Here is a 23,131-nt window from a genome sequence, read left to right on the forward strand (position 1 = left end):
GCCTTATTCCAGAAGGCGACCAGAACTATTAACTAGACGTATATAACCTTTAATGTAGGCATTACATAATAAATTATACAATAATAATGCACAAGAACCAGTACATAAGTTCCTTAAAGGGTACTGAGGCAGATTATACCCGCAGAAGGCGTGGGCTGAAGCAGCGTTACACTGAACTACTGGCCATCAGACCTCCTTTTAGAACACACATGTCTTACAGAACCAAGGGGCAACAGACGGTGCTCCAGGAATCGACCTCTGAGAAGGTCTGGCAACAAACACTTAGGGGAGCGATGAGATACGCAGCCAAGAGTTGCATTCACTTCACAAGATGGTAACTCAGACTAGTGGCAGTCTAACGAATGACTAAAGATAATCTTGCTGAAGCTACCTGACGTCCGATAACCCAAAAGCAACGACGGAACAATCCGCCAAAGCCGGAACCGGTGGTCTGCACTACGTCCCCAGAATACTGTGTTTAGAGCGCACAGAACGGAAAGGAATCATTACCACCAGAGTAGAAGAATCACCAATCGGCCTACAATCAAGAAAGCTGTCAAAACTACACCTCTTACCGGACAGCAGCGGCAAGGCGAGGAAAGGTATACTGCCGTTAGATACACTAACCCGCAGGGCAGGTAACTGGGGCGTTAGCGACCACCAGGCAAGAAAAATTGTCGCTGATTGAACTTAACAAATTGTAACAAGTTGAACGCAGTAATAAGAAGTCATGGAAAGCTAACCAGATCCGCTTTCCCCAAGCACTTCACTCGCTGCTCTTCGCCTCGGCGACACTACGAGCAGCAACACGAACCCAAGTCACTGGAGAATCCCGAGATATCACAGTGGTGGAGGTTTCCCTACTTGGATTGAAATGCACTCATCTTAAAGCTTTCTGGATCTGGTTTACGAGGAGGTCGTACACCCTCGTGACCACAGCCCTTCCATCAGGCAGCGCATGCGTGCCACCATTGGTCCCGGCGTGTTCTGGCACTGCGCGGACCTGGCTCCATCTTAGTCCCCAACCAAACTGGCCCACTCACACGACACGGAAAAACAACGACGTCGCCCCAAAGATAGGACAACGGTTGCTACATATCGATAACCGGCGCGGCTGCCACTAGCGGACAGGAAATGCTTGGGAAACCGAATGGCGCCAGTCAACACGAGAAGAAGACAAACAACCGCAACCATGCCAACTAAAGATACCGTCAGGCCTCAAACAGAAGACAGAAACCTATAAGCAGCAGCAACGCGAGCCGCAGCACGGCTCAGGAAAACCTTCCCTACACAAATCAAAACGGTTTTAGAAAGCATCACTCAAGCAGTACTCGGCTTGCCCTTTTCTAACAAGAGATCCTGCCAACTATGGATGAAGGGCAACAGGTGGATTCCATATTCCTACATGTAAGTAAAGATTTGACACAATGCCATATTATTGACTGTTAACGAACGTGCAGGCGTATGGAGATTCCCAGGTATAAGAGTGGCTCAAAGACTTCTTAAGTGATAGAACGCAATATGCTATCCTCGACGGTGAGTGTTCATCAAAGACGAGGACGTCGACTGCAGTGCCTCAAGGAAGTGTAATAGGACCGCTCTTACTTTCTATATACATAAGTGATCTGTCTGACAAGGTAAGCAGCAGTATGCGGCTGGCTGCTGACGACGCTGCAGTGTGTGGAAGGGTGTCGTCGTTGAGGGACTGTAGGAAGTACAAAATGACTTAGACAAAATTTCTACTTGGTGTAACGAATGGTAGCCAGCACTAAATAAAGACAAACCTAAATTAATGCAAATGAATAGGTACAATAAACCCGTAATGTTCGAATACAGTATTAGTGTACTGCCTGACTCAGTCAAATCGGTTAAATGTCTGTGCGTAATGCTGCAATGCGACATGAAATGGAATGAACGTGGAAGAATTGCGGCAGGGAAGGCGAATCGCCGGCTTCGTTGTATTGGGAAAATTTTAGGAAGTGTGGTTCTTCTGTAAAGGAGACCGCATATACGACACTACAGCGTCTCATTGTTGAGTACTGTTCAAGTATTGGGGATACGCAAGAACTCGTATTAAAGGAAGACATCGAAGCAATTAAGAGGCGGGCTGCCATATTTGTTACTGGTAGGTTCGAACACGCACGTACAACGGAGAATTATTCAGGAGGTCAAATGGGAACGACTGAATGGAAGGCGACGTTCTTTTCGAGGAGCAATATTGACGAAATTTAGAGAACTAGCATTGGAGGCTGATTGCAGAACGATTCTACTGTTGCCTATGTACATTTCACGTAAGGACCATGAAAATAAGGTTAGAGAGATTCAGGCTCGTAAGTAGGCATATAGACAGTCGTTTTCCCCTCGCTCTGGTTGCGACTGGAACAGAAAAGGAAATGACTGATGGTGCTACAGGGCACCCTTCGCTATGAACCATAGCGTACTCTGAGAGTAATTATGTATATATAAATGTAGCTAAATTGTTGCAGGAAAGAGATGAAGAGAATGAGAAAGAAGTTATCATAACAACAAGTTCGTTATACGGAAAAGTCAAAATAATTTTCAGGGGACTGTAGTGCAAGACGAATTCCAGTGTTGAACGCTGAGGAGAAATCAGATAGGTGGAACGGTACAATGATGGTTTTTACGAAGGGTAGGAAATTACTGATGACGCGATACAGGAAACGATGGGTATGGATATTGAAGAGTTAAGGGATCCAGTTGTAGTCAGAGATACCAGACCTTCAGAAGAACTGCAAACGAACAAGACAGCGGGGACCACGTCGTCATTTGGTAGAAATGGAAACCAAACGATTATCAAGGTATTGTGTCTAATCTATGAAATTAGTGATTTACAAGTGGACTTTCGGAAGAACGTTCACGCAATCTCGACCAAAAGGAAAATAAATAAAGGAACTAACGTACAATCAGCATAACAGCGCTTGGGGCTAAGAGCTCGTAGATTCAATAAAGCACTGGGGATTATGGTTTAACGTCCCGTCGACATCGAAGTCATCAGAGACGGAGCACAAGCTCGTAAAATTTCAAGGATGGGGAAGGAAATCCACTGTGTCCTTTCAAAGGAACCGCCCTGGTATTTTCCCGGCACGATTTAGGGAAATCACAGGAAACGTAAATATGGATGACCGGACGTGGAGTCGTCCACTCGAATGGATTTATGCTGCTGACTTAAATAATATTCAGCAGGAAGGAATAGAAAACTATCAGCAAGATGACTTGGTTTAGTTTTATGAAATCTAAAGCCATCAAAGGGACAGTTCTGACGTTACGCTTGATAATGAAAGTAGTCTTCACGAAAATCCAATTACTTTCATAGAATTTTTCTATTTATGAACAACATTCGACAAAGTGAAATGACAGAGCATAGAAATTCTCAAAAAAAAAAAAACCATAAGCTATAGGGAAAGATGGTTGATACATAGTAGGTACAAGAACCAGGAGGAAAAAATAAAAAGCGAAAACCAAGAGAAAGATCAGGGATGGAACCTTTCTCCGCTACTGTTCAGTATACTCATCGACGGCCCTGTGGTGAAAATAAATGAAGAGTTCAACAGAGCGATTAAAATTTTGTTGTGAAAATATATAAGATCGTCTGATGACGCTGTCATTTCCAGTGAAAGTGAGGACGAATGTTGTAATCTGTTGAATGGAATCAACAGTATAATGAGCGATAATATGGACTGAGAAAGACGAAAGTAAAGCAGAAAGAGATCAGTGTTAACTTGGAGGCCACATAGTGAACGGATCACAGGCCAAGCAAGAAGGATACACGAAGCTTACTAGCACACGCGAATGTAAATGGACTCGTGATTAAACGAAATAGATGGAAACATAAGCAAAATGGTAATACTGAAATGTCTGCAGAAAAACATAGGAAAAGCGATACAAGAAATGACGTCTTTATGACTTGTACCAGGTCATTAAATTTGACTCACTTCGCAATCTACGCAGTTTGTATGCTTTATTATGATTGCCTTTCTGTCTCCATTCACAGTGAAGGAAACACCATTGGATTTTACTCTGCGTCTAATTTGATCAAAATTCGTACATCTTTTAATTCAACTAACGGAGAGAAATCAGAAAAATAAACACGAAAATTTTGGAAATTTGTGGTAAGGTCTTATGAGACCAAACTGCTCAGGTCATCGGTCTCTAACCTTACGCACTACTTAGTCTAACTTACACTAACTTACTAGCCGGCCGATGTGGCCGAGCGGTTCTAGGCACTTCAGTCTGGAACCGCGCGACCGCTTCATTTCTTATTTCATCCCTCAAACTGCAATCTACTGTGCATCTCATTCATTTCCGTGCATTTTGAAAGTCATCGCCTTCGTGTTCAACCTATAGTTATAAAAAGTGCTCTATACTCTCCTTATGCTGCATTTTTAATACTGGAAGGCCTGCCCCAAGTTCCCTACCTTTTTTTGTCGCGGAAACGGTTTTCTTACTCATGTTAATGTCGGCAAGCGCGGTTCTGTTGACAAGAACCAGCATCTGTCCGCAGGTCTTCCATATGGTTGTCATAACATTGGAATTGATGTATAATGATGTCAGGTGCACTACAGGTATAGTATTTCTCTTAAGGACACAGTTTTGTAGCAGTGAATTTGGTGTTGATGGGTGCACTGTTAGTTACCATTTTATGCCAAGTCCCCCCTTATTTGAGAAGCGCCACACTTGTTTCCACCGGCGACTCGGCTCCTTTAGATTTATTTTGTACCTCGCACCTTCCCTCGTAGATCAGTGCATAGTTATTTAGTTGTCCATTGATGCGTAGCTTCTTAGTGGTACTTGTGCGGGGCTTGTTAGCCTTATCGAAAATGTATGCTAACAGAAAGAAGATTTTAATCTGAAGGTGAGATATAAGGTTACTGGAGCTTTTCCAGGCTGGCTGGTAACTGTTTGTCAGAGCAGCAGGAAGAAAGTTCACACTGATTTAGAGCGTGGCACTTCGTCGATGGATCAGCAGAGCGGCACATTTCCCCCGCAGGTCGATCCTGCGCTCTGCTCCTCCTTGCATACCGAGCACGCACTTCGCGCACATGTTGCACTTATTGTGAGTATTTCGCCACACCGGAGGAGGTAGTCATCTGCGTCTCCTTTAGGCAGGAACCACACTTTCCATAATAGTGGCTCGATTGTGAACCTTGGCTTTTGAAACACGGCTTGCCTGTGTCACGTTAGTTTCCGATTTTTATTAAAGGTTTGTGGCATTACATTCACCTATTACTATGTGATATTGTTTCATTCTATGCCACTGTTACAGGGTTATTAATCTGTGAGTACTGGACCTGTGTGCTTGCAAGAAAAGCTTTGCGTTTCTTTGTGCTGGATTGTACCCTACAGACGCAGTCTAAGCGTTCTGTTGCTGATGAAAGGCAGACAGTGAATCTCATTAGACGAGCCGCGCCTGCATAGCGAGACAGGCAGTTTTCTGGGAAGTGACGCTGCTGCCTTCTTTCTGCTGTTGTGGACAGAGCCGGAGACTTTTTTTTTTCTTTATTATGATTTCATTCTCCTGCTCCATATGGGCAGGGGAGAGGTGTCAGCTGCACAATCAGCCGCTCTTCAGCCAAGTGACATGAGAACTAAAACAAGAAGAAGGTGTTACATATATAAGGCGATAAAAAAGGGGAACATAAAACAGAGTAAAGGGAGAAAATGGAGGTAAAAAGACACTGACATGGAGACGTTCATGAAATACAATTAAAAAAGTCGCCGGAAAGTTAAAAAACACAGTTGACGATTCTTAAAATACAGAGAAGACACTGAACGCATATGCACAGGTTAAAAGTCGGCCACAGTATTAAAAACACTCCAGAACAACACATTCAAAACCCACTTGGAGCATACACGATGAAGAATAAAACTGCCAGGTGGGACCTGCCGAGGGAAAGGTCAGAGAGGTTGGAAAAGGAGAGGAGAGCAAGGGGCAGCAGGGGAGGCGGCGGGATGAAGAGAGTAGGGGTGTCAGTGGGTACACTAAAAGGCAAGAGACACGTGGGGCAGGAGATGAAGAGGGAATACAAGGCAGGTGGGAGTGCAGAGACACTGAAAGGGAGCACAAGAGAGGGAGGGGGAGTAGGAGGGGGGAAGCCACTCAGGAGAAGGAAGGGGGAGGAGAGGGAGCCCTGAAGAGGAGGCAGGAAGATGGGGCTAAAGTAGGTAGGAAGGGTAGATGTCAGGGCAAAGCTCATCATCCGAGAGAGGTAGATGGTGGAATTTGCATTGGCAAAGGAGGCAGAGGGTGTGGAGATGGAGAGAGGGTGGGACACAACGGTAAAGGCGCAGCAACGGGTTGGGGATAGAGAGAAAGGGAGACACCAGGGGGTGAGGGGGGTCAAGGCGGCGGGCAGTATATAGTGTGCAGATGTGTTCAAGGAAAAGGAGAAGTTGGGGGAAGGGGATGAGGTCTTAGAGGATACGCGTGGGGGACGGAACGGAAGGCGGATGCTTAAGGCGAGGCGGAGTGCATGGCGTTAGAGGATTTGGAGGGCTTTATAGAATCAGGGGGGGGGGGGGGGTCAGACCGGAGCCTGGTGGGGGGGGGGGGGGTACCGTGTCGCCACAGCTGTCCCCAAAGAATGAGTTTAACATTTTTGCCTCTTGCCCATCACAGGCTGAAGCACCAAGGCATTACCAGGATAACGTGAGAGCGATATTTGCATGTACTCCAAAAATTTGGTTATGCAGTCGAATCGAGTAGCCCAGCCACGGCGGTTGTCGTGAAGAGTCTTACTGTTCCGGCGTAACGACACGAAGATCAAGAACGATACAGCAGAGGGGGCTGTGAGACGACGTCAGCTAATAGCACGCTGACCAGGGCGTCACCACGGCAGGACCAGCATCTACACAAAGAAAATAAAAGCGACGCGCCGTCTAGCGTCGGCCGCACCAGAGGAGTCGCACTACAAGACGAGTAGTGATATTAACGGTAGGGGTGACTAATGAGCTTGTGTGATTAGCTTGCATGGACATTGCGTATCGAAGGACATTGATTATTGCCATGTCGCCAAGTTGCTTCAATACTTGCCAATTAGATTACTGTAATAAACTCCGTTAATATGGTTTGCTTGTGTGTTGTCCAGCTATCCGAGAAAACAGCTCCCTAGGCACCCTATATTACACGAGTGGGCAGGATCCCACACCTACCATTTCAGGAGTCACTGCTCCAGGCTCGTACCAACCTCGTTGTTTGTTAATGTTCATTTTTTATGCCAAGTGTGGGACGCGTCTGCTGGGTTCCCCTGCTTTTTTACCTGAAATAAACGAAATTCTTGTCCATTGCGTTGGTACTAGCATGAAGTCATCTACTTCTGCTTTTGCCTTAAATAAACGACATTCCTGTCAATCGCTTTGGCACCAGCATGAAATCATCTCTTTCATGTAGAGGTTTTTGTAAGAATAGAATGGACTGTGAACTTAACTTTTGGCCATTGTTGAGAGTGAGTGGGCTCCAGCCTCTTCATGGTGCATATTGGCACATGTTAGTTGATTTGGAGAAACGTAAGTGTCGCAAATTGCTATAGTATGGCCTACATTCTCAGCCACTTACTACTTGCATAATTCGCCATGCAACATGTGTTGTTCAAATTCCTTATAATACATATGTGGCATTTTGTTGTATTATTAACTTTTATTTTGCTGGTTGCCCATATGAGCAAATCTTGTCGCGCTTTATGCATACAACCTTCCACACATTTCGATACCTTCCCACTGTGTAAGACATTTTGTAATTTAATCATAGTTTTAAAGAATTTTTCTCTCTGTTAATTTTAAGTGATTTATGTCAATCATTAAAGCAAATAAATAACTGTTTATCTCATTCTTGACTTAAATTTCAAGTTTCGTCACCAAAAAAAGCTGCCTTTTTGTACTTCTAATTTTTTGCTCTCACTGGTGGCTGTTTTCGTCGTGTACAGTGACGAAACTCAGTGATGTGTTACATTAATATTACAGAGAAAAGAATGAGTATCGCACTTGCTCGTCTTCTATGACTAAAGATTTGTTTCATAGCGAGCATTGCACTTACGCCTCTCGAGTCAGATCTGGGACACACCAGATCAACTTCCATGTTTTTGAACTGGGTGAAGCCTTCAGCACAAGCAAGCGTGTCATTTAAAATATCCCGCGCAGGGTGAGCTACCAACACCAATGTGGCGGAAGGTAGCTGTGGCCGAGAATCTGCGCTGAGACAGGCAAGTTCCGATTGGACCTTATGCTGTAGCCTCAGCCTCCAGGGATCTAACGACATGAATGTAATCACACAATTGTCAAAATAAATATTCCATATTTCCGAAACTTTAAGACTGAACTTCGTGATCTAAAAATGTGTTATGATCTCAATATATTGGTTTATTTGAAATGCAGCTCTACCTGTAATAGTCTGTTTCTTACATGAGGGGCAGTAAGTGGAGCCTATAGCGTGTCACCTGTAAAGATTGAAGTACTTATGATGTGTGCTTCAGGATGTTTTGGACAACAATAACGTAGGGTCAGAGACTGTATAGTCATTCCAGTGGAGCAGGTATTTTTATAGGTGTACGTCGCAGTGAATGTCGCTGTGAATCAGAGTGATGTCTTTAGAATCTGGCGCAATTCCGCGACAGGATCAGTTGTGGACCGTCATAGAAGTGGACACGGAAAGTGTGCAGGCCGATACTTGTGTACAGCAGTAAGCCGAGATCCACAACACACTGCTACATGTCGACGGCGGCAGTCCCAAACAGCTACAGGAGTGCAGGTGTCAGTACAAACTATATGAAATACGCTTCACAAACATCGATTGTGTGCCAGAACACCTCTAGAGGCTCGTCTTTCAAATCGGATTCGGAGACGGTCTCATATCGCATGGGCACGAAACCACTCCTTGTAGGCTTGGCAGCAGTGGAATACAAGTTCTTTTCTCATGCGACCTGTATCAGTCTCCGCTCTGACAATATATGTGTGGAAACAGCGAAGACTAAGTTTATACCTTAACTGAATCGCCTGCGTCATAAAGGCGTCTAAGTCGCGTTTTGGGGAATTGCCGCAGGACACGTGATAATTCACGAGTGGACGACAGGTCTGAAGTATCAGGACGACGATGTCCTTGCATGCATTGTGGCTCTATCTGGTGAACTAACTGAAGCGGGATCCGCTGTGATGGAAGACAATGCACTATCCCATCATTACACTTCTGTTAACATGTTCCTAGTACAGTGTAGAATCAGTCGAATGGAATGGCCTCCATATTCTCCAGATGTCAGTTACGTTGAGAATGCCTAGGCCATGCTAAAACGAGAGGTTTGCAGTCGTCCTACCACCAGAAATCTTACAGGGTATCATAGAGGCCGCTGTGAAGGAATGGGACAATATCCCATAGACATATCTGGACATTTAGATAAGTAGAGTCTTAACTGCTTTCAGAAGTGTTTCCAATTACTAGGTAGGCCAGTTGGTTCATAAACAACATGTTATGCAAGATGACAGTGAGAGAAACTGTAGTGTTTGATGTGGAATTTTTGTAATGTTTTGCTTTTGGTTTTTTGTTTGTATTTGTCAAGTGGAAAAGGGAAAAGTGTTCATATTCTTTATTTTTGTTTTCTTATGACTTTTCTGACAAAGAAAAATCACTTTTGTTTCACCGGCCGCTGTGACCGAGCGTTTCTAGGCGCTTCAGTCCGGAACCGCGCTGTCGCGACGGTCGCACGTTCGAATCCTGCCTCGGGCATGGGTATGTGTGATGTTCTTAGGTTAGTTAGGTTTATGTAGTTCTAAGTCTGGGGGACTGATGACATCAGATGTTAAGTCCCTTAGTGATTTGAGTCATTTGAACCGTTTTTGAACCACTTTTGTTTCCTGTTATGTCCAGTACTGATAATGAAGCAATACGCAACATTTATTTTCACCACTATATTTAAAAACGTTCTCAATTCAGAAGCACAACATTCAGGGAAAGTCATAATGATATGACACATTGATATAGAAATTCAGTAGCGGCACCCCCCGGCTTTGGACGGGTTGCAGTAAGTATCTAAAGCTGGACGCCTTGTCCAGTGCAGCAAAAATGAATTATATACACACATACAGGAAATGTATTCGCAGTTACTCCATCTGCTGTGCATTGGAATGGCGACATGGAAGTTCGTGCCGCACCTGAACTCGATCCCGTTCAGCTAAAGGAACAATCGTATTTCTGAATAACCCATATATATGAGTGATGGCCTCTAGAGGATGTAGGGCGGAATATAGTTGAGTTGGGGTTTCCACAAGTAGCGAAAGTGATACTTGAGTTCAAGTATAGACAGTTCGGTCTGTAATATACGTGCAAGCGAAGCCAGACGTGGAATATTGTTTGTTATTTTGGAGTTGTGTCAGTCAGTCCGTAGCAACTGACACTGTCTAAAATAAGTGAGTATACTTGTTGTCCACTGTATACTTCACTGAGCCTTTCGGCACCATATAGTGTGAGCAATTGTGGTTAACAGCAAGATGTGAAATTAAAAAATGGCCGTGTAAGCCCGAACCCGGTAACCACTACAGCTGCATTTTATATCAGTGCAACTAAGAAGGACTAAATAATAAAAAAATATCCAATTTCCTCACGCCAGTATCTTGTAGGTAGCAATTGGCACCATTGTTAGTCCTATCTGTTCCATTTTGCGGGTCATGGCTTTTCTATTGGCAACAGAATTTTGTTCCTTCTTGCGATTCCTTCCGCTGTTTCGTAATCTCCATTTGTGTGAAATATTGTCAGCAGTGATAACCTAGTTAAAAAACACAAAATTAGGTGAAAATGCCGTTTGCCGCTGGCGATTATCCATCTGCGCTGCATTTTACAGCTGCTCAAGCTGTCTACTGGTATTTGTCTTTCATCTGTGAGGACATACGGTATATTATGGAAAATGACATCTGTTGCCATTTTACCTACAGGAAATGTTCATCATCAGTATATACGGGTTACTTTTGAAAGAAGTTGAGACCTATACGACTTTAATTTCACTCGTATGAAAGTACGAGGGTGAGTAAATAAGTAAGTTGCAAACTGGAGCAGAGATGGGTGTTTGTGTACCAGTCCGAAATTTGTTTTACTTTTCTACATACTCTCCTTGTAAATCTTATCATTGATCCCATCGTTTGACAATGCGTTAAATGCCTGCAACATAGAATTCTTGTGGCAGAGTTGTCATCTAACGAGTGAAATCTCGGGATATAGAAAGTCTATTTGGTTCCTTACATTGCTGCAACCCACAAGAACGACCTGTGCTGGGGGTAGCAAAATACCCCTAGACGGGGAAACAATGTGCCAACACTGGAGAACCAGGCCGACCAGGACGCTCCTCGTATGTGACTTTCGTCCTTTGCTGTACTCCTGTATCGAATCAAACACAAATTTCAATGAAATACAATTCTAACCATACAGGGGACGAAATTTCACTATGAGCATACTCTGTGCACAGTCTCTCGACATAAAAATCGTGTTGCTCTAGTCGGGTGCACACTCGTAGCACATCTGTCTTTTTGGTCTGACTGCAGAACTGTGGTGTGTGTACTGTAAGACCTTCAGTACACACACCATCAGATTATTTGACTTGTCGCTCTAACGAAGTAGGCGAGTGTCAGCCATATGTCTCGTGGTCTTATCGTGGCGTGTTTATCTTCTGCCGTTATTTCAGACGATAGAGATGCCAATTGCACGCTTAGAGTAGCAGATTGACGGTAACTAACTTTAAACAGAACTTGATAAATTTTCACACGCATTTACGAAAATAATAACAAGCATAAAAATTACTTAACTCGGTTCTGGGTGCTTTTTACAATTGACAATCTGAAGTTCCTTTGGTATTGGTACATTGATCTTATTCTCACATATATCTCTGATACATGACAAAAGTGTCTATACTTTTATCTTCATGGCTATGTAGATGAATATGGTAATCTTTTTAGGCGCAGATTGAAACTTGACTATAGACAAATGCAGACTGACTAATCAGAGGTCTGTACACTCGTTATAATTCCTCGCCCGTTCAGGTATCACTGCGCGAGTGTGATCCACGAGGAGCAAAGGTTCTACGTTAGCAGCAATCTCACTGGCTGCGTTACATATTAATACGTGGGTCGGCGGAAGCAGAATTTGGTCCGTCTCTATGGCAGCGCCATCTCGTAGTGCCGAGACGGTCGAGCGATGCGCCTGCGCTGTTGTACTTAGTGGGGCGGGCTCTAGTGGGAAAGTTGTGTACACGCTGACTACGCGGAACTATGTACACAACAGGAACGTTAGCCATTGGCCGCGAAATACTGTCTGTCAGCTGCCTTCCACACGACAAGTGATGCCACCTTCTAGATAAGTGTAAGCGCAAAAACGTGAAACGAATGCGATATTCTGTCGTTTGTGACTTATTTATTGGCTCACCCTGAGAATTTCTGTCAAAACACACACACACACACACACACACACACAGAGAGAGAGAGAGAGAGAGAGAGAGAACGCATGTATACCGTGTGTGCAGAAATTAGAGTGAATTGCTTCAAACTATACATTTAAACTGCATTTATCACTAGAGTAATGTGAAAATGGGAGTATTCCAGTTAGCAATACGACCCGCTCAGACAGCCGTGCGTGTTAAAGCCGGTTCCGGATCGAAACCATCTGGCGGATTAACGAAGGAAATATGTATGCCGGACAACCTGAATGTGATTTTTCAGCGGTTTCCCGCAGCCCTATAGGTGGACACTGTCAGTCCTGCCTGAGTTACACGATTCGCGAACATTTTAAATAGTTCCGCTTACTTTCACATGAACACCACTGTTCACAGCCAGATGCTGCAAATATTCCGTCCAGACGATTTCAGCGTGGCGACAGGAAGGGCTCCCGGCAACTTCTTAAATTAGGCACACTAAATCCCTTAATAACCATATCGACACTGCACCGATGCGGGTAAAAGGCAAGATAAGAAGAAAAGAGACTTCCACTCGGCATTACCTCCTCTCTTCAAGTGTGGTGAGAACTAGAATCTTCTATGTTCATTACAATTACAGCAATGTGTTGCGTAGTGGACGAGAGAACCCGGATTGGGGACCGTAGGACACGAACAGGTGGGTGGCAACAGGTGCTCGGAGCACGGCGGTGAGCAAAATAAGCCACACCGTAACAGTTATAATCTAGGCGTTTATTGCAGGCCAATACGATGGATGCAATACCTTTGATGCGTCGGAAAATAATGTTCCATTCAAAATGACCTAAATACACATGCAATTATTAAATAATGAATGATACAAAAACTGATCAGGAATTAAATCGAAATATAAACATTACTTCCAGATACATAAGTTGTGAAATTTCCTGGAAGGTTAAAACTACTTGGACTGGGCTTCGAACCCGGGACCTCACTTACGCGGGCTGAGCTACCCAGGAATCACACCCAGGCTGGCCGGACGCTGTGGCCGAGCGGTTTCAGGCGGTTCATTCCGGAACCGCGCTGCTATTACTGTCGCAGGTTCGAATCTTGCCTCGGGCATGGATGTGTGTGATGTCCTTAGTTAGGTTTAAGTAGTTCTATGTATAGGGACTGATGGCCTCAGATGTTAAGTCCCATTGTGCTTAGAGCCATTTGAACACCCAGGCTGCCCTCACAACTTTACTTCCGTCAGTACCTCTCTATTGCCTCCCAAACCTCCCTGATGCACTCCCGTCTATGTTTCAGGACTAGCACTCCTGGAAGAAAGGATATTATACAGAAGTGGCTTACCCACAGCCTAGGTGATTGCTTACAGAAATAATGTTTCACTCTGTAGTGGAGTCTACTCTGCTCTATAACTTGTTGGCGGATTGAAATGTGTGGCTTGCAGGAAAAAGTAAAGTTCTGAGATCGAGTGTCCAAGTTACCGCATGGGGCTGAGCAGTGATCCACACTTGTATTCGGTAAAAGCCTAGTTCTCATGACCCTCTAGTCATTGATGGTTGCATTTGAACTACTTTACGAGAATGGCAGCGTAGGCGTCTATCAGACGCCACAACCTCAGCCTTGCCCAGTAAACCTAGTGCTCCATCTGTATTAACCTTGACTCAGGCATTACTACCACACTTCCAAATAAAAAGTATTTGCAGGTCCTGTTAAGTGAGAGAGTTGTAATCACTCATTACAAAAATAGCTGTTTGGAAAACTGTTTCCTCTGCTGAAGAAAACAAACCATTTCTTACCACTTCAGTCATATTTATTGCTCTCAAAAATTTGGTTTGAAAATCTGCTGCACTACTTAAAGCTAGCGCTTGTAAGGTACCAATGGTGAGAGAGCATTGCACAACCAGATATAAAATTTGTGCTGGAGTTCCCCCGCACGATACATCTCACCCGAAGAAGCACCAATTTGAAGTTTGTATAGTGGATTTAGCAACGCAAATTAATCTGTACGGATCCTATCAGTTTGTTGTGAGTTTTCTCCTTGTCGTAGGTTATCAGTCAACTAGCTAGGACACCCGGCTTCGTTCAGGCAGTTGATATGAGATGAGTTGCAGTTTGAATAAAAGGATAAACTTCAATGTATAAGACATAAAAAATAATTTATTAAAAACACATTCTATATCCAATACTTTTTAAAGTATAAGAGGTGAACAATTTAAAATTAGAAACATTTTCTAACTATTAACAACATTTTTCATTTTGTTATCCGAGGTACAAATTTTTAGTATTTTCTACTCGAGAATAAGCAACGTATAGTTGACGGTGAGAAAAACAGGTGTCTTTGAGGTTGATGCCGCAATATTTAAAGTTTGTCCTTGTGCTTTGCTAACTGTAAAACTGTAGGCTAATTTGACTGGAAAATGCAGTCTTTTAAATTGGAGTGTCAGTTAGTAGAAATCTGGGGATAAATAGTGTGCGTCCTTTGTATCTTACTGTCATAAGGTCGGCTTCCATGATGTTCTTCGATAGCCCTTTGACGATCATCCTTGTTCCTTTACACAGTTTTGGTGAGTTGAGATTTCTGAGTAGTATGATCGGAGAACCAATTTTAAGTCGGAGGCAGTGCAATGGCATTCCTGGTACTTGCAAACGGTCTAGAAATTCTATAGGGAAATTCACACTATTTTCGATGTTTACCATCGTCTCGATCCACTTGTATATTCTCTCTTTACCGGGAATTTTCTATTGGATATTAAAGTTGGTATCGTCAACAATGTTATTTTTAGTTGCCAGAACTGCCAGCCCGGATTGGTATAGCTGTGAATAATGTTTGGATCAATTTGTTCGATGAGTTCGTTTTCGGGAGTGCATAAATCGCTGTTGAGTTTAATGAGGTCGGTCGTCTAGTAAGTAGGATATGTGCTTTCACCTATTTGTAAAAGGTGAACAAAATGTGCTGTTGTTTCGTCTTTGAGTAGTTCAGCGCTCTATTTGTATTTGTGGCCAGAGATGTGATTTTTTTTAGCCATGTATTGATATCGTCTGCTGGTGTTGACTTGGGGATAACTGGTAGTGTTTGTCGAGAATCTCCTGAGAGTATTGGTAGAGCTCCTCCCATCACTTTTAGAGTTCCCTGCAAGTCTTATAATGTTCTGTCCATGGTTTCGAGTGGATTCTTATGTGCCATTCTGCATTCGTCGCAGAAGATAATTTTAGTTTGATTTAGAAGTTCACCCTGTCCATTTGTTACTAAGATTTAACGTACCGGGAACTGTTATTCGGTTATATTCAATGGTAATAGTTCGGCGGAACGGGCAGTTCCTTCTCCTTTCATAAGTGTGGCTGCAGCGCTGGATGATGTCAGGGCAATTGTGACGTGTTGTTTAGCACATATTTCCGCCAGCACTGAATTTATTAGAAACGTTTCCCCCGTGCTTCCTGGTGCGACCAAGGAAATAATTGCGCCAGTGTTGTGTCAATCCGGCCTATCATAACGTTGTAAATTTCCTTTTGATTGCCGTTGAGGAGTGGCTTGCTGAGAGCATTGTATTGAAATGGTTGATCGATGTTGTAGCTTTTTTCCTTTGTAATTTTGAAGTTTAGTACACTGATAGCATCTTTTCGTAGTGCTTGCATCCCAAGTTGTTTACTACAAAACGTTTATCTTCCAGGCGAATGAGTGTTTCATTGAAGATTTCATCGTTAAATTCGATGGTCAGTTCAGGATGAGCTTGTCGGATTTGGTACGGTATGTCGTCACTCACACTCTCTGTGAAGGAGTGCCATAGCTGTTTTGGATTCGATGGATCACATGTTGTTAGAATTAAGGCGAATAAGCCTCTCATTTGTCCAGGTGAGGCTGTAAGTGAGGCTTATTGTATTTTACATCGCAGTGGTCACCTTTTCCAGTAGTGCTAAGCCATGGAATGCTTCTCTGTTCGTCTGGTGTCGGTAACCGTTACCAGTCTTGAGATCTGTGAAACTTGTTGATCCCTGTATTTCGTGTAGCAACATCCGGAAATAGAAACATTTGGCGTTGTTCGGATGTAAGGTGTATGCTTGACCTAGTACGCCAGTTGTCGTGATTCCTTGGTGATCCAGTACTGGAATTCCTTGTTTTCGTCTCTGGAAGATTTTTCTTGCTGTGTCCCACGTACAATAGGCAGGGAAGTCGACATACAGTAATGTTTTCGCGAATGGATCCATTTGGCACTGTTGGCGAAAATCTGTTAATGCTGTGTCTGAGGTGGTTCGCCAGCAGTTTTTTTTTTTTTTTGGCGTTGTCTGTTGTGAGGTAAACTCGTCCTTTCGACAAATCTAATGATAAATGTTGCACAGTTGGTTCGCGTTCGCGTGTCGGAAAACCGAAAATCCGCCACGCTGCTTCGTTACTGTTGGTGTATCTTCACATTTTGTACATGAGGATCTCGTCGTTTGTGTTTTATTGTTCGCTGGATTTTGCTATTCGGAGCACTGCCTTGTCACTGCCTTTGTTCACATACATTTCACTTAATTGCATTATTCTACCTATATGTGTGTTTGGAACATTTTGGAAAGTAGTGTGTTATATGTTATTATCCACCGATTATCTATTTCCAATTCGTCGCTGCCTCGTATTCCTGTTTTTGCTGTGAAGCAACCGTTTTTGGATGATCGTCTTCTGTATTTGTATCAACTCCAATTTGTTTGTCATCCAAGTATGGTTTTAGGTATTTTTATGTACATTTTCCATCACTTATACGTGACGAATTGTGGTTTAATGCCCCCCCCCCCCCCCCTCATGGTCCGTGAATCATGTTTTTCACATTTAACTCGTACAGTTCTGGATCTTCTTGTGGATTGGGAAATTCAGCATAGATGTAAATTCAGCATGGATGATTTTGTCGAAATCCTTGGGATGAATTCTGTTGTATAGCCATATGAGATTTTGTGAGTGGGGCGATCCTCGTTTTGGACATCCGTTCGTATACATACAGCGTCTAACGGTTCCAAACATGTGGTATTTTGTGATAACTTCAATAAATCTCAATTTATCCTGTCGGAAAGCTCGGGCAATTATGTCGTGTCGATGCATGGGGTCTTGTCCGTATCTTAGTTACTGTTTGATTTCTGGTCACGACGAGTTGCATCTGAATGTTATGGAGAGGTCAGGTAGCCATATTTCCTCATTTGGGTCATGGTACCTCAAACGTATTCGTGCATGTTCTCGTATTTCCTATGTATGATGAGGGTAAGATTACCATTGTTCCAATGTCGTTAATGTTTCGTCATTTATGATTGCGTCTCGAAGGCGGATGTATTCTTCCGTGCATGGTTTCTTCTAGTTTAGTCTCAGGTAAACCACCCGTTCCGCTTCTATGTTTGCATACATAGCTACCGGGAATAATTGGAATAAATGGCGAGTGTTCAGAACGTGATTGTATGTTTCATTGTGTCTGATTATTAAGAGGTAAATATAGAACTTGTTGGAGGTGAATTTTTTCTTTGCTTCTATGCCTGTTTCAGGTTTGATTTGATTCACATTAAAATGATATTCGTCCTCACCGTGCAGAAATATTAATGGATATTGGAGGGAATCATGTGAACGGTGTGTCTCTGCAATGCGTTGTAGTCATTCTCTTCTTCGTTGTACATTTATGCCACGGCTTGTGTTTTCATTTCCCACAATTACGATGGGGACTTCGCCTATCAGAAGTGCATTAAATCGATTTTCGTGTTCCCCAGGTGGTCTTTTGTCTGCTCGAATTATAACTTTATAGTCATCAGAAATCATTCGGTCAAGTGCTGTTTTGAATATGTGACTCAGTTGATTGTACTTGTGTAAGATCCTCTGTATATCTTGGACTACCTCTCTTCTCAGTTCACTCATATTTGTGCATCGTTGATCAATTTCTGTTTCTTCATTTCCGATGAAATATACTTGCAGAAATTTATAGTCTTCGGTGGGTAGTGGTAGTAATAATTCCACGTTGTGATAAATTTGTTCTTGGATGGAAAAAACATAATCGATTTTAGCTCTGATAATGTTGATCGAAGTGACACCAAAAGAACTCATTTGGAATCAGGCGTCGTATGCTTCTATATTTTGAAGAAATGGTTTTGATTCTGGAGTTTTCCGGTTATATAATGTAAAAATTCCTGCGGAGGTGCTTCCAGTAGCGGTAATCGAATTTTTTCGTTCATGCAACAGAATCCTGGTGTTTCTCTACCGAATTTGTTCGCCATGCAAAATGTCATCAATTTTTCAGATTACAACGTGTTTATGTTTGTTATATTCTTTCGTCGGGTCGTAGTGGAATGCTTCATTTGTTAGATTGTACTGTTTACTTGTCCTCGTCCGTGCTTCTCGTAGGGTAATATTTCCATGGATGGCTTGAGTTCTCAGTCTTTTATTATCAGTTTGTGTCGCAATTCCTGATTCTTCAGTCTGTTTATTTCGCTGTTCTTCGGCTTTTCTGCTTCTCGAGGTGCTCATTCTCGTTCGTTTGCAACTTAAACGGTTTTGCACTCTTCGTCTGTTTTGTTTTATCGGTATTCTTTTTGTTTCCGCCGTTTTGCTTCAGAACTGCAAGATATTGTCTAGAATATAAATCAAATCAAATTTTTGTTAACAAATACTCTAGGTACACATTACTTACTTTATTTTCGATATATATCAAGTCACTGCATCACTTTGATTGCTCACACTTCACTGTTTGTTTTTATTCATTCACTGCACTACTTTTTCGGTTCCTCCCTTTGTCATTGATAAATGACTGACTTTAGAACCTAGGACTCCTACCAATGGGTAATCCAACCAGTGGCGAATTCCATAACTCCAGAACATCCCGGATCATTGTGGAACATTCCAGATTCCAGAACATTCTGGAATGTTGTGGAAGGCTCTTAAATATTCCCCAATGTTATGGGATGTTTCAGAATTCCCTCGAATGTGGTGGAATGTACTAGAAATTTTTAGAGGGCGAAAGTTCCCAACGCTTTTATCTTCAATAGCATGCCCTTCAAGTAAAAACGGCAAACTTCTTCATGGATGGGGATAGAGGACAACAACACCACACCATATAACTCCCTTGATTGTACCGGGACTCGTTTCTGAGTTTTAGCATAACGCACATTGTACACTTGCTTATATATTTGGTTACATTGATCGTAAGAACGAAACTTGTCTATCTTGAAGGGGGAAACCAGATGGCGCTATGGTTGGCCCGCTAGATGGCGCTGCCATAGGTCAAACGGATATCAACTGCTTTTTTTAATAGGAACCCCTATTTTTATTACATATTCGTGTAGTACGTAAAGAAATGTGAATGTTTTAGTTGGACCACTTTTTTCGCTGTGTGCTGTAATAGTCACAAACATATGGCTCACAATTTTAGACGAACAGTTGGTAAAGGTAGGTTTTTTAAATTAAAATACAGAACGTAGGTACGTTTGAACATTTCATTTCGGTTGTTCCAATATGATGCATGTACCTTTGTGAACTTATCATTTCTGAGAACGCATGCTGTTACAGCGTGATTACCTGTAAATACCATACTAATGCAATAAATGCTCAAAATGATGTCCGTCAACCTCAAGGCATTTGGCAATACGTGTAACGACATTCCTCTCAACAGCGAGTAGTACGCCTTCCGCAATGTTAGCGCATACATTGACAATGCACTGACGCATGTTGTCAGGCGTTGTCGGTGGATCACGATAGCAAATATCCTTCAATTTTCCCCACAGAAAGAAATCCGGCTACGTCAGATCCGGTGAACGTGCGGGCCATGGTCTGATGCTTCGACGACCAATCCACCTGCCATGAAATATGCTATTCAATACCGCTTCAACCGCACGCGAGCTATGTGCCGGACATCCATCATGTTGGACGTACATCGCCACTCTGTCATGCAGTGAAACATCTTGTAGTAACATCGGTAGAACATTACATAGGAAATCAGCATACATTGCACCATTTAGATTGCCATCGATAAAATGGTGGCCAATTATCCTTCCTCCCATAATGCCGCACCATACATTAACCCGCCAAGGTCTCTGATGTTCCACTTGTCGCAGCCATTGTGGATTTTCCGTTGCCCAATAGTGCATATTATGCCGCTTTTCGTTACCGCTGTTGGTGAATGACGCTTCATCGCTAAACAGAACGCTTTCAAAAAATGGTACGGGTGCAATCGATGTTGATGTAGCATTCTCAACACCGACGTTTTTGAGATTCCCTATTCTCGCGCAATTTGTATGCTACCGATATGCGGATTAGCCGCGACAGCAGCTAAAACACCTACTTGGGCATCGCCATTTGTTGCACGTCTTGGATGACGTTTCACATGTGGCTGAACTCTTCCTGTTTCCCTAAATAACGTAACTATCCGGCGAACGGTCCGAACACATGGATGATTTCGTCCAGGATACCGAGCAGCATACATAGCACGTTGGGCATTTTCATCACAATAGCCATATACCAACACGATATCGACCTGTTTCGCAATTGGTAAACGGTGCATTTTAACACGGGTAATGTATCACGAAGCAAATACCGTCCGCACAGTCGGAATGTTACGTGATACCACGTACTTATACGTTTGTTACTGTTACAGCGCCAAGCGAAAAAAGTGGTCCAACTAAACATTCATATTTCCTTACGTACTAAACGAATATGTAACAAAAAATGGGGGTTCCTATTTAAAAAAAAAACGCAGTTGATTTCCGTTTGACCTATGGGAGCGCCATCTAGCTGGCCAGCCGTAGCGCCCTCTGGTTTACCCCTACAAGCTAGACGAGTTTCGTTCTTTGTTGTTCTTTTTTTTAATGCTCATTTCGTGAGATATGTGGCCCGGTCACTCACTATCAATGGATCACCCTGTATATATATCCACAAGAAAGCTTGGCGTCCTTGCTGCTGAAATGATGGAGAGTTTCAGTATCGCCAATACATATATCATAAAGGGGCAAATTAATGAATGGGTATCACAGATTGATATTAATGGAATACGTCGGTAGACGAAGTTGAATTAATGGCCAAGTTCTGCCTGTGGCACACTGTGCTACCGATTATGAGAACTTGTAACCCTAACTGACTGCTTCACTGCAATATCACTTAAAAGTGAATCAGCACCTCAGGAGCAAGTTACTGTGCTTAATGCAGGTGACCTATGTTGCTGCCACTATGCAGATGCGTATGCTGCTGCGGATGACAGACCAATTGAACAAAGTTCCTAACGTGACGGAGCTGGCAATACATTGCCAGATACAGATGCCATCGCCATGTGTCGCCCACAGTTCGCGGTGTGTAGTTTTGCAAGCTGGTGATCAGGAAAGCTGTCCTCACTCCTGAGCTATGGACTCCAACTGGAGTGCACCGACGAATCTCGTGTCAGAAAATTAAAGTTTCCCGTCTTACAGTTAGGATTGTAAACCTGACTCGATCTCTCTTCTGTGCAATAGAGCACGTCGATCCCACCAAATCGCATGGCTCCTAGTAGCAAGAATGGATCAAAAGGCTCTGAGCACTATGGGACTTAACATCTGAGGTCATCAGTCCCCTAGAACTTAGAACTACTCAAACCTAACTAACCTGAGGATATCACACACACCCATTGCCGTAGCGATAGCGCGGTTCCAGACCGTGGCGCCTAGAACCACTCTGCCACCCCGGCCGCCTCCTACTAGCAGTCGGGCGGGAATCTCTACGCCAATTGCATAAACAAAAACTCCGCATAACAGATCCCACCAAGGCACACCGAAACATTCTTTCCCAATCGAGTGACTTGCCGCCGAAAACTAGCAGAGCCTCATTATCTCAACTGACGTCAGAGTTTCCTCCAATCTGCGCGCACACATGTAGTCCAGGCGCGAAGGCACAGGCATGAGAACACGCAAATGGAATAAGCGAAACAGAGTTCCTACGCGGGCGCCAATATGTCGCCCTCTCTGCTGTCCTTAATACGCAGTTCTAGGAAGAGCAACACAGATGATGGCTGTAGATTCAGAGGTGCGGCCCTGGCCGTTTCTGCTAAGAAACATAGAGAGACAGCCAGAATGCACTTCACTGCGGCCCAACGCGCGTGGCTGTCTCTGAAAGGGAAGTGGTTCCTTCTCACCTAAAGGAAAACAGCGGCAGCCTGCCCTTCGTTTCGCCCTGCGGTCGGTCGGCCATCAACCTCACATCAGCGCTTGTGCCTGCACCAGCTGCACACAGCCACACTCATTGTCAGAGGACCGCATCCTTCCGAGAACTCGCCTCAAGACCAATCTGGGGAAAGCACCTGTCTGTAGCGAGCTTCGGCTGCACAAAGTGGTAGTGGAACAGAGAAACGAAGCAATGTTCCATCACCTAAATTAATCACAGCTGTCGGTACACAATCACTGTTATTACCTACCACTTACCTGCCCACTCTCACCAAATCAGCCTCATGTGCACAAGAGAAATGAAAGAGGCACAGGCCAAAAGCAAGGGACCCAGACTGTTGGATTATTATATCATACTAACTAAAATGTAATTCTGTCATAAACAACATACGCAAAGCTTTTGCATGTTCTAAGTGAATGTGGGCTAAGTACGGAACCTGTTAGTAAATACAGGGTGTTACAAAAAGGTACGACCAAACTTTCAGGAAACATTCCTCACACACAAAGAAAGAAAATATGCTATGTGGACATGTGTCCGGAAACGCTTACTTTCCGTTTTAGAGCTCATTTTATTACTTCTCTTCAAACCACATTAATCATCG

Source organism: Schistocerca gregaria, chromosome 7 (genome assembly GCF_023897955.1).
Source record: "Schistocerca gregaria isolate iqSchGreg1 chromosome 7, iqSchGreg1.2, whole genome shotgun sequence".
NCBI classification, from domain to species: Eukaryota; Metazoa; Arthropoda; class Insecta; order Orthoptera; family Acrididae; genus Schistocerca; species Schistocerca gregaria.